The 17,630-nt window shown below is 54.2% G+C and overlaps 1 protein-coding gene across 3 annotated transcripts in view; it reads left to right on the forward strand.

Annotated features, from left to right (window-relative positions):
- Positions 1-17,630, forward strand: part of PAK4 (p21 (RAC1) activated kinase 4) — a 46,550-nt gene that overhangs the window by 14,370 nt on the left and 14,550 nt on the right. Inside the window, exon 1 of one of the 3 annotated variants that reach the window (XM_082607777.1) lies at positions 11,097-11,225. The exons of the other annotated variants lie outside the window; for them this stretch is intronic. The gene's annotated coding sequence lies outside the window, so the exon portion shown is untranslated. Of the gene's footprint in view, positions 1-11,096; positions 11,226-17,630 lie in introns of those variants that run through there. 3 annotated transcript variants of the gene reach the window in all.

Here is a 17,630-nt window from a genome sequence, read left to right on the forward strand (position 1 = left end):
TATTGCATTGCAGGAGCCGTTATTGTTTGATGGGAACGAGGGGGACCAAGAGTCCAGTGCCCCTGTGTGTCCCCACTCACCAAGGGCTCCCTGGCCTCCTCTCCCCGACCCCATCCCAGCAAGGGCTGGGCATGCAGCTCCCCCGCCGGCCTCACCCACCTCCAGCAGAGCTTCCTCTGTGACCTGAGGCCAGGCCCTGAGCCCTGGGTATCTCTGTACTGGTTCCCATTTGGAGCCGGAGGAGAAGGATTCTTGTTGCCTCCCAGGGTAGCTGGGAGAATTAAGTGAGTCAGCATATGTGTAACACTCAGCACAGGGCTGACATCATTATGTCATTCTGGTTACTGTTGCCGTGATTACTGTTACAGTTATTAGAGGCAGGATATGTGTTTGGATTTAGTAATTAAGGTTCAGGGGGTGAGCGATCCATAATTCTTCACTGTTATGACTAGGTCACATTTCCTTTTGCAAAACATTTAAAACCTTTGTATAATGGAAGTGTCCACACATGCTCTGAAGAATGGTCTGATGCCCTCCCCACGTCCCTGTCCCCGTCCCCAGCTTCAGCAGTTATCAGTCACCACCAGGCTTTCTCATCTGTACCCCATCCCCACCTCCCTGATTCTTTTGAAGCAGTTCTCAAGCATCATAGACTTCAGCCATAAATACCTCAGATTTTTTTTGCCTATGAGAGATAAGGAATCTTTAAAACACACAGACACACACACACACAGTACCATTGTCACAGGAGAAAAAGAACCAGTACTTCCTTAATGTCCTCACATTTCCCCAGTTGTCTTATCATCCTTTTTCAGTGTGTTTGTTTGACTTGGCATGCAGACAAGGTCTGCTTTGCGTTTGGTTGATAGGCCCCTTAAGTCTTCTGTAGTCTATAGGGTTTCCCCTGGCGGCTCTTTCTGTGCTTGCTTCTTGGGTCACTGATCCATCAAAAACCCTGGTCCTCTCTCCTCTGGAAGTTTCCACACTCTGGATCTCACTGATGCATCCTTGTGGTGTCCTTTCACATGGTCCTCTTTCCCCTGTACTTCCTGTATGTTGGGCCTTAGGCCTAGAGGTGCTATTGGATTCAGGTTCCCTTATTTCATAGGTGGTGCTCTGTGGGAACATCAGGCCAACATTTGTGTCTGAGTGACTATTTTAAACTAAATTTAATTAAGTTTTTTTTTTTTAAGTGAGTGGATTGAAAAAAAAGTTCTTAAGTCACTCCTAGTAAGGCTGGTACCCAGCTACAGCAGAGCGGAGCGGGAGGAACCCAAAGGCCTGACTTCCAGAACTGCCGGGGCCTGGGAGCAAAGGGCTGTGTGAGCCCCTGGCTTCCAGTGAACCATCGTCATAAGTGCACAGCTTTGGGCTCCTGCTTTGCTGAGACCAGAGGCCCCCAGCTGAGAGCCATCCCTGACCCCCAGCCCCACCCCCATCCTTCAGCCTGGCCTGGTGGTTAAGCTTTAGGGACTCCTGCCCCAGCTCTGCCCTTGGCCAGCAGGGCCACCCTGGGAAGCTTTCCCATCCCCCACGGGCTTCCTCCTCCGTAACATGATGCTGGTAGGGGGACCACACCTCCCTTGGAGGGCTGTGGTCTAGAGGCCTGGGCGCCAGGAGCTGCTGTTCTTCTGCATTTAGTGTAGACTCTCTTTGACCTCAGTCGGGCCACTCTCCCCTTCCACCCTCCCTCCCTTCCTGCCACGACAGCCTCCTTGGCCAGCCTCCTCGGGCATTCTGGAATGTGCCAGGCAGGCTTCAGTCCTTGGGCCTTTGCAGTTGTGGTTCCTTCCACCCTGAAAGCTCTTCCCTAGATCCGCACGTGGCTCCCTCACTTCCTCTGCTCTTGCTCAAATGCCGCCCCCTCAGAGACACCCCTCCCCCCACTGTCCCCTCTCCCACTTGTTACGGACTTTTTTGTTTACTTGTGTGTTGTCTTAACTCCGTCACTCACTAGGATGTGATCTCTGGGAAGGAGGTACTGTCTTACTCACTGCTGTATCCCCAGTGCTTAAAACAATGCCTGGCACATACTGAGTGCATAATAAAGAATTGTTGAGTACGGGACCGAATAAGAGCCTGAACGTGGTTAAGTGAGTGGACTCTGGCCTGGGTTAGACCTGCCATGGAATCCTGGCTCTAATACATGCTGTGTGACCTTGGGCCAGCACCTCCCCTCTCTGAGCCTCACTTTCCTCCTCTGCAACATGGAGGCATCCACAGCACCCTGCTCACTGCCTTGTCTTGCACTAGTGTGGTGTGCACACGTAAGGCTCTGTAGTTGGCCTCGCTAGTGTCCTCTGTCTCCAGCGCAGGGCACAGGTGAGCCAGCTAGGGCTGTCCCCACCACGGGGACTCTACCAAATCTTGACTAACTCCTTCCACTCTGGGTGACCGGCTGCAGCACCCCAGGGTAGGGACGCCGTGGATAGATACTTCCCCTTGGCCAGAAAGGCTCCACGGGGAGTGTGATCCACGCAGGACACCAAAGTGCTGGGCATGTGGAGAGACCTGGGTGTTGGGGCTGAGGCTGAGTCTGGCTGCTTCCAGGCCTTTGTCTCCTTTGCAAGAAACAGGCCAAGAGCTGCAAGGGGCCTAGGAGGGCTACTGCTCTGATCGTGGCAGCAGTTACAGCCTTGGGAGTGTGTGAGTGAGAGAGAGAGAGAGAGAGAGAGACAGAGACAGAGACAGAGACAGAGACAGAGAGCGAAAGAGACTGTCTGTGGACACCTGCAGGTATGGAGGAAGCTTCCAGCTGTCAGAATTGCTACCCCTGGTGTTTCCTGCACCAGAGTGTAAAATATGACACATGTACAGAAAACCGCGTAAGACCTCCCTGTTCAGTCTAGTGAATAATTATAAAGCACACGCCCTTCTCACAACCGCCCAGATCAAGAAGACAAGCATTGCGAGCACCCTAGAAGCCCCCTCCTTCATGTGCTCTTTCCAGGTTTATCAAATAAATTCAGCCCTCTTTTCTTCCTTTTAATTGTTGCCTGTTCATTTGTGCATCATGAAAGATCACAGTTGCCCTCAAGAGATCAGAGAATCACCTGATGGACTCCCTTGGGCCTGTTGCCCAACTAAGAGAGAAAAAGCGCTTGCCATGGTTAAAGTCCCCTGGGTCCCCTCCCGCAGGTACTCACTGTGCTTCCTTGTTGCTTCCATAAATAGTATCCCATATTGTTCTGCAGGTTTTAAAACTGTAAATGGTCCCAGACTGCCAGCACTCAGCTGCAGTTTGCTTTCAATAGGGTGGATAAGTGAAGTCGCATGCCAGTGGGAATGCTCCCCAGCATGGGTCAGATGGAAGCCTCTCCCCATAGCCAGATGAAAGCAGCCCTGCCCCGGTGGAGCCGCAGGAGGGCGCTCTGGGGCTCCTCTCGGCTTGCCACCCCCTGCTCCAGCTGGGTGTGACACCTCTGCCTCAAATGAAGGTGGGTAGTCCCTGTCCGGAGGGCACTGCCAGCTTCCCAGGTTGACAATTGGGTTTTAGCTATAGGCCCTTGACCTGTAAGGGGCCTTCCCTGACCCCTGTAAGGTGTGAAGGGGGTTCTGGTACCATCCCAGGTCTGTCAGTTCCACAGGGGGGCCTTCCCTGGAGAAGGGTGAGGACCCCCCCTCCACGTGGGAAGGGATGGGGGCTGGGTGCAGGGAGGATCTCTTCTCTCCCCCTGCCTCCTCTGCCGCTCTGCTTCCCCTGTTAGCCAGTCTCATCCTGCCTTTCATGGAGAAGCCCTGTGGGGTGGAGATGACTATCAAAGGCTCTGGATCTGAAGGGCTGGGTTTGCTGCCCAGCTCCACCACCTACTAGCTGGGTGACCTGGGGCTCATGGCTCCCCTCCAGCCCCCCTCGGCCTCAGTTTCCCCATTTGTAAAATGAGATTGTTATAAAGGTTATTTTATCCATGTAAAGCACTCAAAAGAGAGCTAGCACATAGAAACCTCTTAACAAGTGTTAGCTGAGAGTATTATTGTCATTATTGTCCCTCACTCTTTCACCGTGTGCCTCCTCTGAGTCCAGCCCTGTGCTGGCTGATGCCTGGGACAGGATGGTGACCTGTCTGCCTGAGGCCCGGCCCTCATGTCCAGTGATGGGAGACAGACACAGCACTAAGCAGTGACAGCCCAGAGTGACCCTGAGGAAAGCACAGGCCCAAGTGTCATGGCTTTGGTGGAGGAGGCCCCGAGAACTTGAAGCAAGCCCTGGCTCCACCCTAGGAAATCAGGGAAGGCTTCCTGGAGGAGGAGACATCTGAGCTGAGGGCTGTAAGAGGAGTAGGAGTTAGTGTGTGGAAAGCTGTGCGTTCCAAGGAGAATGAATAGCATCTTCTAAGATGGGAAAGGGTCTGGCATTTTCAATAAATTATTATTTTTAATTAAGCTTTTCATTGTGAGATCATTGTAGATTAACTTGGACATGTAAAAAATAACACAGAGAGAGCTCCTGTACCCTTTACCCAGTTCCCCCAATAGCAACATCTTGCAAAATTATGGTTAGCACAAGACCACAACCAGGATATTGACACAGATACAGTCAAGATATAGAACATTCCATCACAAGGATCCCCCCTGATGCCTTTTTATAGCCACATCCCCTCCCTGGCCTGTCCCTAACTTCTGGCAACCACTCATCTATCTGTTCCCCATTTTTATAATTCTGTCATTTCAACGTTATGTAAATGGGATCATACTGTACGTCACCTTTTGGTGTTGGCTTTTTTTCACTCAGCATAGTTCTCTGGAGATTCATCCAGGTTGTTGCCTTTGTCAATAGTTCATTCCTTTTTCTTGCTCAGCAGTGGATGTGCCATAGTTTATTGAACCATTCACCCATTGAGGGACATCTGGGTTGTTTCCAGTTTGGGGCTATTAGAAATAAAGCTGCTATAAACAGTCTCATACAGGTTTTTGTGTGAATGTAAATTTTCATTTTTCTGGGACAAACACCCATAAGTGCAACTGCTGGAAAGTAAGGTAGATGCATATTTAAAGAAACTGTCAAACTGTTTTCCAGAATGACTGTTCCATTCTGCATTCCCACCAGCAGTGTATGAGTGATCAGTTTTTCTGTGTCCTCACCAGCATTTGGTGTTATCACTATTTTTTATTTTGGCTGTTCTAATAGGCATGTAATGATAATTCATTGTGGCTTATTTTGCATTTCTCTAATGGCTAATGATGTTGAACATCCTTTCATGAGCTTATCTGCCATCTGTGTATCCCCTTTGGTGAAATGTCTCATGTCTCCTGCCCATTTTCTAATTGGATTGTTTGGTTTTTTTTTTTACTGTTGAGTATTGAGAGTTCTTTATCACTTCTAGATATTAATCGCTTGTCAGATATGTGGCTTGCAAATATTTTCTCCCAATCTGTGGCTTTTTATCCTCTTCACATGGACTTTTGCAGAGCAGAAGTTTTAAATTTTGATGAGGTCTACTTTATTAATTTTTCCTTTTATGGGTCATGCTTTTGGTATCAAGTCTAAGAACTCTGTGCTTAGCCCTAGATCCTGACGATTTGTCTGTTTTCTAAAAGTTTTATAGTTTTACATTTTATGTTTAAGCCTGTGATCCATTATGAATGAAGGTTTGTGCAAGTGTGAGGTTTAGATGAAGGTTCATTTTTTAGCATAGGGATGTCTGATTGTTCCTGTACCATTTGTTGAAAATGCTGTCTTTCCTCCGTTGAATTGCTTATGCTTCTTTGTCAAAAATAAGTTACCACAGTGAGATACCACTTCACACCTACCAGGATGGCTATTATCAAAAGAAGAAAGGAAAATAACATGTATTGGTGAGGATGCAGAGAAATTGGAGCCCTTACGGATGCTGGTGGGGATGTAAAATGATGCGGCAGCCGTGGGAAACAGTTTGGTGGTTTCTCAAAAGGTTAAATATAGAACTACTATATGACCCAGCAATTCGACTGCTAGGTACATATCCAAAAGAATTGAAAGCAGAGACTTGAACAGATATTTGTATACTTTAATGTTCATAGATGCGTTATTAACAATACCTAAAAAGTGGAAGCGATCCAAGTGTCTATCAACAGATGAATGAATAAACAAAATTTGGTGCATACACACAAGGGAATATTATTCAGCCATAAAAAGGAATGGAGTTTTAATTTATGCTACAAGGTGGGTGGACCTTGGAAACATGCTTAGTGAAATAAGCCAGACATAGGAGAAATATTGTGAGATTCCACTTATGTATTCCACCTAGCGTAGGCAGATTCATAGAGAAAGAAAGTGGAATAGAGGTTACCAGAGGCTGGGGGGAAGGAGGGAGTGGGGAGCTATTGTTTAATGGGTAAAGGATCTTTTTTGGGGATAATGAAAAAGTTTGAGGCATAGGCCTTGAAGGTGGTTACACAGCATTGTGAATGTATTTAATGCCACTGAAGTGTACACTTTACAAATGGTTAAAAGATAAATATTATGTATATTTTACCACAGTGAAAAAAATCAATGTTTTAAAAACCAGTTGGGTGTATTTGTAAGGGTCTGCCTCTGGGTTCTCTATTCCGTTCACCGGACTCTGTGTTTATCCCCACTGTCTTGATTACTGTGTACAGCTGGTCTTAAACTATCGGGGAAACTACTGGGGAAAGTGAGTCTTCCCATTTTATTCACCTTTTTCACAATTGAGTTTTTCTAGGGCCTGGGCCTGGCATTTTTGGAGCCCCTCTCACACTCCCTTTTGTGGAAGATGGCACCAGGACTTACCTACTTTCAAAGTCACCCCTGACACCTGCCTTGCCCTCAGCCCCCGCATCTGACTCATCAACAAGCGTTGCTTTTTGGGGGGCAGACATAGCTCTGGTCTGTGCCCCCCTCTCCGTGCCCAGCCATCCTGGCTGCTTTCATCAGTCTCCTGGAGCACTGCTTCCGTCTCGTCACTTGTCCGCACACCCTCTCAGGCCCCCTTGATCCCATCCTCCACAGACAAGGCAGCCAGAGTTACATCTCCCAAATACCAGCCCGTCCTCAGCGCCTGCCCTGCTCCCCCGCCTCCCCGGTGGCCTGGCTTCTGCCCTGCTCCAGCCTGGCTCCCCAACACTCTCAGCCCTCCAGCCACCCGTCTCCGCTGGAATTTCACACTTCATCAGGCGATGCTGGACTGCAGGCCCCAGCGGGCAGGGGCCATGCTGCACTGTCACACCAGCCGGGACTGGACTTGGTGGATGCACATTGGATTTCTATTGACAAACTCCATGAATGTGGGAAGGACCCCATGGTTGGGGGTGGTGGGGGGGCGATGAGGCTGGAGACGTGGGGATAGCTGGGGTGGGTTTACAGAGGTCTCCCTGACCCTTGCAGAAAAATAGGCAAAGGCTTTTTTTTTTTTTCTCGGCCATGCCACATGGCTTGTGCGATCTCCCCGAGCAGGGATCAGACCCGCGCCCCCTGCACTGGAAGCACGGACCCAGAAAGTTCCAAAATCAAACTTTTTTTTTTTTGGCCACGCCTCGCAGCATGCAGGAGGCAAAGCCTTTGAAGAGACACTTAGCAGAAAAGGAATTGTGGTGCTTTTATAAATATGAAGGGATGCACAATTACTAAGTACAAAAACGCAAATGAAAACTAGGCTGAGAGGGGCCAGACTTCACCTGTCTGACTGGGGAAGATGGGAGAGTTTGACAACACCCTGGGCATGAGGCCGAGGGAGGGGCTGAGAACGGGCAACTTGGCAGTGCTGAGCTTTGCCCGGCAATCCCACTTGTAGGCATTTGGCCCACAGACATGCTGGCACACCTGTGAAGTGACATCTGCACACGCTTATCTTTGCTGCACCGTTTGTAAGAGCAAATGCCTAGAAACCACTGACCTGGCCCCATGGGGACTGGCTCAAGACATCGTGGCCCTTCCACACAGCTGCTAAAGCAACAAGGCTGTGCTTTGCAGAGATGGAAACATGGAAAGATCACTAGACACATTTTTTTCTAATCCTAATTTTAAATTATTAGCCTACCTAAGGCATAAATGTATAGTATGACCAGTTACTTTAAAGGGAAGATCCACATAACCCCCGCCTCCAGTTGAAGACATAGAAGGTTCCAGCCCCCCAGAAGCCCGTCCCAAGCCCTTTTGGCCCCCGGAGGCAGCTTCTCCCCTGACTTTTGAGGCAGTCGCTGCCTTGCTTTTCTCTTTGGTTTTGCTATCTCTGTATGCATCCCTAAAGAGCATATTTCGTTTTGTCTGGTTTTAAACTATTTCTGAACAAAGTCCTAGGATGTATCGGTTTTTGTTTTGCTTCTTCTGTTTCATATTGTTTTTGATGTCCATCCGCATGTAGCTGTGGGTCATTCATTCTCACCGTCGTGTACTAGTCCATGGAGCTAGCAGAGCACAGTCCACCATCCATCTCCTGTAGACGAGCATTTGTGTTGTTTCCAGTCCCTCGCCGATTCGCCCCCCCATTCAGACTGTGTGAACCTTCTCACGTGTGTCCCTGGGAGCAGACGTGGGAGGGCACTTGCCAGGTCCCCAGTGTGTCTTCACCTCGACTGGATGCTGCCAAATTCCTCCTGGTGCCGGCGGCGCAGAGGGGCCAAGGAAGGCTGTTGGCAAAAGCATCGTACGTGTGGTGCGCTGCCATTTCTGGCTTTTTAAAAAGTGTGTAAGCATCTCTGTGCGCGTGCGTGTGTGCACACACGTGTGCATAAGCTCTCAGAAAGAAAACAAAGAAATTCCAGTAGAGGTGGCTCCAGGGCTGAGCTGGGGTGGGGCAGGGCAGGAGGGCATCGTCCTGTCCCTGTTTACCCTTTGGTGCCATTGACTTTTGAACTATGTTCCATATTATAAAGGGACAGAGACTGAGACGGAGAGAAGGAAAGCAAAGGGAGGGGATAGACGAAGCCTAAATGTGGCAGAATGTTAATAGTTGAGAATCCAAACGATGGATTTTATGGGGGTTCATTGGTTTAGTCTCTAGCTTGGGGTATGTTTATAAAGTTTGGTAATGAAGATCTGTTCCGGTGTGAGAGGCTCTTGAACCGACCTCTCCTTGCCCCTGAGGCCTGTCCCCAGGAGGACCCCATGTTTCCAGTGAGACTTCCTCCTGGAGGAGGGGTGCTCTCTTCTTCCTCCCCCCCTCCCCTGTCCCTTCCCTTGGGACCTAGTTTCCCTGGCTGGTCAGAACTGCCCAGTCCTGACCGCCTCCCTCACCAGAGCCCAAACCAGCCGGTCCGGTTTGGGGAGCCGGCCCCATTTGGCTCTTCTCTGGGTGGCTGCCTGACAGGTGCTCCACCCTGATGGGGGAGGGGGTGGCCTGGGATCTGGGGCGTGGGGGGGGAGCGGGAGGGGCCAGACCTGCCCTGCCATAGCCCCAGGCCTGGCTGGAAGCCCCTGGCTTAGTGAGCAGGTGGTAGACAGAAGGGGGGTAGATGGGATTCCCAGGCCCTTGGAGCCAGTCAGTCCTACTGGTCCCCGTGGTAAAGTCCTGGAGGAGTCGGCCTGGGGCAGCAGCCATGGTAGGGTGCTGGAGCAGGGGAGTGGGAAGGACCCGGGCACCTCTGTCCACCTGCCGCCCGGGCCACCTGCTCACTCACTGTTCTCCCTGGGCTCCCCGTCAGCAGACTACCTGCCCAGGGCCCAGGACCCTGCTTGAATCCTGTCATTGCCGCCGCTCACACGACCACCCGCCCCCCACCCAAGTCAGGGAGCAGTCCTACTCTTCCGTCCGCCCCCAGGGCAGGGAGTTTTGTCTGGTTTGTTCATTGCTGAATTGCCAGGGCCTCCGACAGGCTTGCCTGGTATGTGCCAGGAGTGGGGCAAATGTGTGAACCAATGGGGGAGACAGACAGGTCAGGGACGGTGACAGCCTGAGGGTCAGCGCGGGGATGGAGCCCGGGGTGTCAGGGAAAGCTTCCTGCAGGAAGGGCCACAATAAAGGGATGAACTGGGCAGCCCCGGCCCCTGCCCCCCACAGGGGAGACAGAAAGAAACAGATTTCGTGCCAGGAGCTGTGCCCCGGGCCAAGGAAGGCTTCTCAGAGAAAGTGAGATCTGAAGCGGGGAGGAGGTGGGGTGGGCCCGCACAACCCCTTCTAGATTCCCTTTCTCTGTTCTGCGATAGGGGTTCTGGGCCCCCTAGCCTCCTGCTCAGAGCGGCTGGTCTAGGACACAGGCGGTGGGACAGACGGCCCACTTGGGCAAGTCACTCAGCCTCTCCAGGCTTCAGTTTCCTTGTTGTAAAATGGGCCTGATAAAGTACCTGCCCATTTAGGGCAGTGGTGAGCTAAAGTGACTTAATGTGTGTCGATGCTGAGAGCAGGACCTGGCCCAGAGGAAGTTCTCCGGAAAGTTGGGCCACTTATTTTCAGAAGGGTTAGTTACATCCTGGCAAGACAGCCAGCATAGCGACACGGGAGTCCCAGCCGTCCCCACCTTTCCCTCTCCACATTCCCGCCATCCAGCCCCACTCTCACGCCTAGGTATGGCTGTGGCGTGGGGGTGGCGGCTGTTTACTGTGATCTCCCCTGGTGAGGCCGCAAGTCTCAGGTTCATCCTGATGGGTGAGTCGGGCAGAGCAGCTGGGGCCCCCTTCGTCGCACCCTCTGGGGCTCTTGCTGGCATCGCAGCCTGGGTGTGCAGGGAGAGGGGGACACAGCAAGCCCCGGATCTCCAGCCACCCTCCCCGTCAAAGAGGCCACTCATCCCGCGTCGCTGTGTCCTGCACCACAGCCCCAGCCAGTGTTTCACACCTGGCTGCCCCGCCAGCCACTCTTGGGCATCCAGCCCCAAGCTGAGCCACTGCTTCCCTGGCCCCTGGCACCTGGCCTGGCATAGGGAGTGAGATGGGGGTGTGCGTGTGTGGTGGGAGACTGACCCTGCCGAAGCAGGGGCTGTGGTTGGGTCCCCTGCTCCTGTGTCCCTGCCCAGCCCCTCCCTCCGCTGGGACAGTTGTGGGGGCCCAGTGGCCCGGGCTTTCCAGGCTCAGCCCCGCCTCCCTCCCTCCCTCCCTCCCTCCCTCCCTCCCTCCACCCTTCCCCTCCCCCTCCTATGGGCTGGAGCCACAGCCAAGCTCAGCTCCTGCCAGGGCAGGGCCGCGTCGTCACCAGCCGCTGCCAGGGAGGCCGGGGCACAGAGTCCAGCCAGCTCTCCTCCGTGGGCCAGGGGAACCCCTTGATCCCAGCTCCCTGATCTTTCAGCTGGAAGCCTCTGTCTGCTGGCCTGTCCCACTGCAGGTGGCCCAGGACAGAGGGAAGAGGATGGTGGAGGTGAGCTGGCCCAGGCCTTGGGGAGGAGTGGAGGAGGGGGAGGGCTGCCTGGGTGTGCGGGAGGGCAGTCCAGATACACGGCCACCTGAGCCAGCGTAAGCACGTGCGCCAGGGGCCACACCTTTCTTAGGGCCAGGGGCGGGGTGGCCGTGTGTGTGTCCGTGTTGGCGGTGGCAGGTGTCTCTCTGCTGGGGCTTAGCCCACACCTCGGCGCGGGTTCCCCTGAGCATCTCTGTGGGAGCGCATTCCTGGGGTCTGGTCTGCATGGAGGTGTTTCCAAGGGGCTGTGCCTCCCTGGGCCACTGGTGACCCTGGAGCTGGCTGTGGGCATGCCTGGGTCTGTGTGCGGATCTCATGGTTTAACTGTGTCTCAGGAGCATTCCTAGGTGTGTGGAGGGTCTTGGGGTCTGCCTTCCTAGTGAGTCCAGCCATAACGGAGCATTTGTGGGATTATGTGTGTGCAAGCATGTGGCTGTGTTTCTAGGTGGTGGCTAAAGTCCGTATCGTTGTGTCATTTGGTTCCCCCAGGATCCTTGTATGTGTCTCTGGGTCTCTCCGGAGTCCCTCCATCTCTGGGGTGTACAGGTCTTTACATTGTTTGTGGAGGGGCTCCCGGGTCCTTGACTTCTTGGGGTCCCAGCCGTGGGTCCCCAGTGTTGCAGCCCTTCCGTTCTGAGAACTTCCTCTGAGCCAGGCCCCTCTTAAGACTGCTTTCCCCACCTTCTCCCATTGACACCTCACAGTTGTGTCCGGCCCACTTGCTGGGGCCTTTGTTCCTGGGGCGGGAGCTGAGGCTCGGGGTGGGATGTTCCTTCCTGCGCCCAGGCCCCTGTACAGCCGCCAGCAGGGTGCCCGGGTAGTGTGGGGCAAGCGGCTGCTCCGTCTCAGGCTGCTTGGGGACTTTTCCGTGCAACCAGTGTGTGTGTTCTCGTGTGTCTGTGGTTATGTGGCTGGACGTCTGCGTTGCATGTCTGTGTCAGTCTCTGAGGACAGCTGTGCACTGTGGAGCGACTTCATTTGCTTCTGTGTCTCGGGCGTGTGTGTGTGTGTGTGTGTGTGTGTGTGTGTGTGTGTGTGTGTATGGTGGGGAAGGACTTAGGTTGGAGGGGCCTGGGAGGCCACTGGAGCCTCTTTTCTGCCTGTTGCCCCCTCCCTCCTTCCTGCCCCACCTCAGGGGAGGAATGAATGAAGTCGAATCTGATTTCCCCAGTCCCTGGGGGCTCGCCCACACTCTCAGGTTTGTTGTGGCATCCATCCCCACGCTGGGTACCTCTGGGGGGTGAGGGACAGCAGCAATGCCCTTTGTGTCTGTGCCCTATTGAGCCTGGCCAGGCGGGGAGGGGGGCATCCGAGCCTGGGGCTGCCACAGGAGCCGCCTGGCCTCCCTGGGGGCTTAGAGCACCTTGGGGTAAAGGAAGCACCATCTCTGCATTCAGCCACACTCTCTGAGCTGTGCCTCGCCCTGTGCTGGGCAGGGCTGGGGACACAGGGTGGCTGAGAGGGCCCCAGGCCCTGTCCTTTGGGAGGGCAGGGGTCATCAGAGCATAATGGGGGCCCATTATGCTCCCCCATCCCAGCCCTGGAGAAGGAAAGTCTTAAACAGAGATAGTCAGACTGGCACATTTGCTCTGGGAAACCGTGCTCAGCATCCTCTGTCCTTTATTCGTTCAGCAGGAACGACAGCAGCAGAGCCAGTAATGACAACAGCAGGTAGCCTGTAGTAGTGAGGACCCACGCGGCGGCAGGCACTGTTCTAAGCGCTTTGCACGGGTCATCTGGTTCGATCGTCCAAACACTCCCAGGAGATAGGGACTATCATTACCCCCAGTTTGCAGATGAGGACACGGAGGCCCAGAGTCACTTGCTCACGGGCACACAGCTTGGCAGTGGTGGAGCGGGCACGAGCCTGGGCCGTCCGCTCTTACTCATCGGCTGCCTTCGGAGTCCTTGTCCGGCACACTCAGTGCAGAGGCCTGCTGAGGGGAGGATGGCGCTTATGTGGCCAGAACACAGAGAGGAGGCTGCTCGTCACTTCCCACATGGCCGACTCCAGGCCCTGCTCCCCAAGGCTCGGGTGGCCCTCGATCTGTGTCATTTTACGGGCTTTCACCCATCGTGGGGAACGCGGATCTCTGGCAGCACACCCCCTGTATGATGTTCTTCTTGCTTCTGGCCAAAAGGTACCACCACTTCCTCCAATTCCCAGCCTAGGCCGTGTGGTGGGGAGGGCCTGGGGAAGCGGTCTTGCAGCCGGGCGCTCCTTGTGTTTGGAACACACACCAGGTTATTCACTAAATAGCCGGATTCAGTCTCTCAAGAGGCTCAGTTCCTTCACAGGCATCAAGGTCAGACTTCCAGGCAGTGTGGACAGGCCTTGGGGACTCCTGGCTGCCCTCCGCCCCACCTCCCTTCCCTGCTCCTCCTCAGGGTCCAGCCTCATCACTTTGGCGATGGCATCACTCATTCGTTGCACAGATATTTACCAGGTACCTGCTGTGTGCCAGGCCCTGCTCTAGCTGCCAGGGGTACGACAAGAATGAGACAGACAAAGGCCCCTGTTCCTGGGGAGCCCATACTCTGCTGGGGGGAGGGGAAGGAGCGGGGACCAACAGTCAACAGGTATATAATGCCAGATGATAATAAATGCCACAGAGAAGTATAAAGCAGGGGTGCAAATTTTGTCAGGGTGTCAGGGAAGGCCTCTCAGAGGAGGTTTTCTTTGCACTGAGACCTGAAGATCAAGAAAGGGGAGCCATGCAGCTCTGGGCAGAGGGAACAATGGGTGCAAAGGCCCTGAGGCTGGAAGAAGCTTGATGTGTCCAAGACTGAAAAGGAGGAGGCCAGCGTGGCTGGGGTGAAGTGCAGGGAGGAGATGGGGTCCCTTGGTGGCAGGGCCCAACTGCTGAGTCACAGTGGGGAGTTTCATCCAGGTGGGAAGCCCTGCAGAGTTTTGTTTAACATTTCTTCAGATTCCCTGCTAACCACAGCAGCCTTTCTGATCTTGGTTTTGGTCATCGGAAGTAGAGTTGTCTCTCTTCACGTTCCTGTCCCATAAACCTCTGAGGTCCTTTGTCTGGAGTAGAAGCTTTGGCTGGAGCCAGGGCTGCTGGGAAGCAGGAGGCTTAAGGGGGCAGTGACAGGCCTTCTCCGTGGGTCAGAGTCGACGCTTTTGTGCCCTGGTGCTGGGCAGCCCTGGGCAGTGACTTCCCCTCTCTGGGCCTCAGTTTCCTAGTTTGGGAAACAGGAGGGAAGAGGACTCTCCACCCACACACCCAAGAACCACTGGGAGGGTTCACTGTGGCCTGGTGCAGGCATAGGCCAGAGTCAGCGCTGAAACACGTGTGTCCCCTCCATCCACCCAAGCAGCCACTGAGGGGAGACCTGGGATCCAGCCTGTAACCAGCCAGAGCGTCGCTCCTGCGTGCGCCGAGCCACCGACTTAGCAGGGAGACAGCGGACACAGTCGTAACCATGTAACGTGTTAGGTGATGCTAAGGGCTGGGAGAGAAGGGACTGGATGCCGGGATGCCAGGCTCTGGGGGATGCGGCGATGGGCAAGACCAGACCAAGCCCCTGCCCCCGTGGAGCTCACGCTCCAGCTGTTGCAAAAGGTGGTGTCAGTCCTCAGCAATCCTGCCGTCTCAACCTCTACAGGGTGCCCAGAACCTGCCTATTCCTTCTGCCTCCATAGGCTCCACATGGTCCTGTCCACCCTCTTCTCCTGCTCGACTGTCGCATCCTCCTCCTCCCAGGTGTCCCTGCTCCTGCCCTGCCCCCACACGCAGCCACCGGGAGCCTGTAAACACCTGAGTCTGGCCACATCCCTCCCCTGCTCAGAACCTTCCTATTGCTCCATCTCACTCAGGTAAAAGCCGGAGTCCTGGGGACTTCCATGGTGATCCAGTGGTTAAGACTTCACCTTCCAATGCAGAGGGTGCAGGTTTGATCCCTGGTCGATCCCAGGTCGGGGAGCTAAGATCTCACATGGCTCACAGCCAAAAAACCAAAACGTAAAACAGAAGGAATATTTTAACAAATTCAATAAAGACTTTAAAAATGGTCCACATAGGGCTTCCCTGGTGGCGCAGTGGTTGAGAGTCTGCCTGCCGATGCAGGGGACACGGGTTCGTGCCCCGGTCTGGGAAGATCCCACATGCCGCGGAGCGGCTGGGCCCGTGAGCCATGGCCGCTGAGCCTGCGCGTCCGGAGCCTTGCTCTGCAACGGGAGAGGCCACAGCAGTGAGAGGCCCGTGTACCGCAAAAAGAAAAAAAAAAAAAAAAAGGTCCACATAAAAAAAAAAAAAATTAAAAAAAAAAGCCAGAGTCCTACCCATGGCCCACAAGTGCCTACACAATCTGCCCTCCTCTCTCCCCTCGCCCACCCTGCCCCAGCCACTCGGCCTCCTCTTTGCTCTTTGACCACATGAAGCACGTTCCTGCCTCAGGACATTTGCACTGGCTGTTCCCACTGCCTGGGTGCTCCTCCTCCAGCTACCCACAGGGCTCCCTCTCCTCTCTCCACTCGGGTCCCTGCTCAAGTGTCACCTCCTCAGCCATGCCCTCCCTGACCACTTCATTGAAAATTCCCACCTCCCCTCACCCTCCACACCCTCCTGATCCCTGCTGTATTTTTCTCCTCAGCACTTACCACCTGACTTACTAGCTATTTTTCTGATTTATCTCATTTATTGACTGTCTCCCTTCCTCTAGGATGTGAGCTCTGCAAGCGCAGGGATATTCCTGACGCTCCTGGCCTCTGCTGTCGGCTCTGCCCCGGGCCTGGCAGAGATAGTCCTCGGTAGACTTTGATGATTGGATAGAGGAGTGGGGGGCTGAGTGTGATGGATCATTTGTGGGTAGAGTAGGTGTTTGCCAAGGAGGGGGCTTGAGCACGTGTCAGTCCCAAAGTGTGAGGCAGGGTCTGGGGACAAGGGGCCAGAGGGTTCCTTGGTGGAACTAGGCTCAGGGCAGGAGGAGAATGGGGGTTGGGGGGGGGACACGCAGGTGGGCAGCAAGAGCTGAGCAAAGGAAGTGAAGGAGGGACGGTGTGGGGTTTCGGGGGGCAGTGAGAGCCTGCCGTGGGCCGCCACGTTGAGACAGACTCCCCCTCCATCATCAGAGCACCGCCCAGGGAGATAGGCGGTAAACTGAGGCAGGGAGGGGGCTTCTGGAGCTGGTGGGTGAAGATCATGGCAGAAGGGTGGGCGGGAACCAGCGGTGGAAGCGCTGATTGCGGGCTGGGGCCAGTGAGCCCCTCTTCATCGCCCCCTTCCTGCTTTGGTTTCATTTTGGTGACTAGGAAGGGGTGGCCGTGGCCCCTGCCGCATCCTCTGCTCTGCCCCTGCGCCCTGGGGCCCTGGCTGAGTCAGCTCCCTCCACGGCCGGGGTGATGAGGGGGGCAGCTTTATTCAGGGCTGCCGGAGCAGGTGGAGGGCAGGAGGGAAGGAGTTCTCTACACACGCACGCACACATATACGTGCACACGCACACATACTCCCTTGACCGTGTTACCACACTAGCAGATCTGGCTCTTCCATGTCCACTGATTTCCTTGGTGGGGAGGGTGCTGCCATTTTTGTCTCATGAAAGGTCTGATAGTAGAACACGTGAGCATAGGGGGTGACTGGAAAATGTGAAGCTTTTGCTAGGACAGGTGGGAAACTGCCCGTCCCACATGTGAAATAATTCAAAAGACTTTTTTTTTGATTGAAATAAACATTTTAGAGTAGGATGGAAATGTGCCTGCATTTGAGAGATCAAACACTGGGCTTCAGAGGCATCTGTGCCCCGGCTGGTGGCTGCAGGCTGCACCCTGTCCTCCTTTGTTCCGTGTCGCTGGGGTCACTGCTTCACCCTCTGCCTCTGAGTTCCAGGGGTTTCTCTGCCAGAGTTTCACAGGTACTGCCTGGGCAGAGCCTGAGGTGTCCGAGCAGGGGTGTAGCATAGCGGGTACAGGCGAATGTGTTCATTCACCAAGTGTTCCTTGAGTGCCTGGCACGCAGTGTTGTAGGCATTGGGGTACAGTGGGCAGCAAGACAGAGGACAGGCCCTGCCCTGGTGGAGCTGACATTCTGGTGGAAGAAGCAGACACTAAAGAATCCCACACACACAAACACATACACACACAGTATATGGTGAGTGCAATGAGGAAAAATGAAGCAAGGAAAGGGGCATAGAGGGTGGCAGGACAGGAACAGGGACATTTGTGTGCAGACGTGGGTCGAGGGAAGGAGGGAGGGAGGGTCGAGGGAAGGAGGGAGGGAGCCATATGGAGATCATTGAGAAGAGAGTTCCAGCACGGGGGGTGGGGGTGGGGGTTGTAAACTGCCAGTGCAAAGGCCCTGAGGTGGGGGCATGTCTGACGTTTGAAGAACAGTGAAGAGGCCAGAGTGGCTGGGGCAGAGT

Source organism: Mesoplodon mirus (assembly GCF_964341445.2).
Source record: "Mesoplodon mirus genome assembly, chromosome: 19".
Taxonomy (NCBI): Eukaryota; Metazoa; Chordata; class Mammalia; order Artiodactyla; family Ziphiidae; genus Mesoplodon; species Mesoplodon mirus.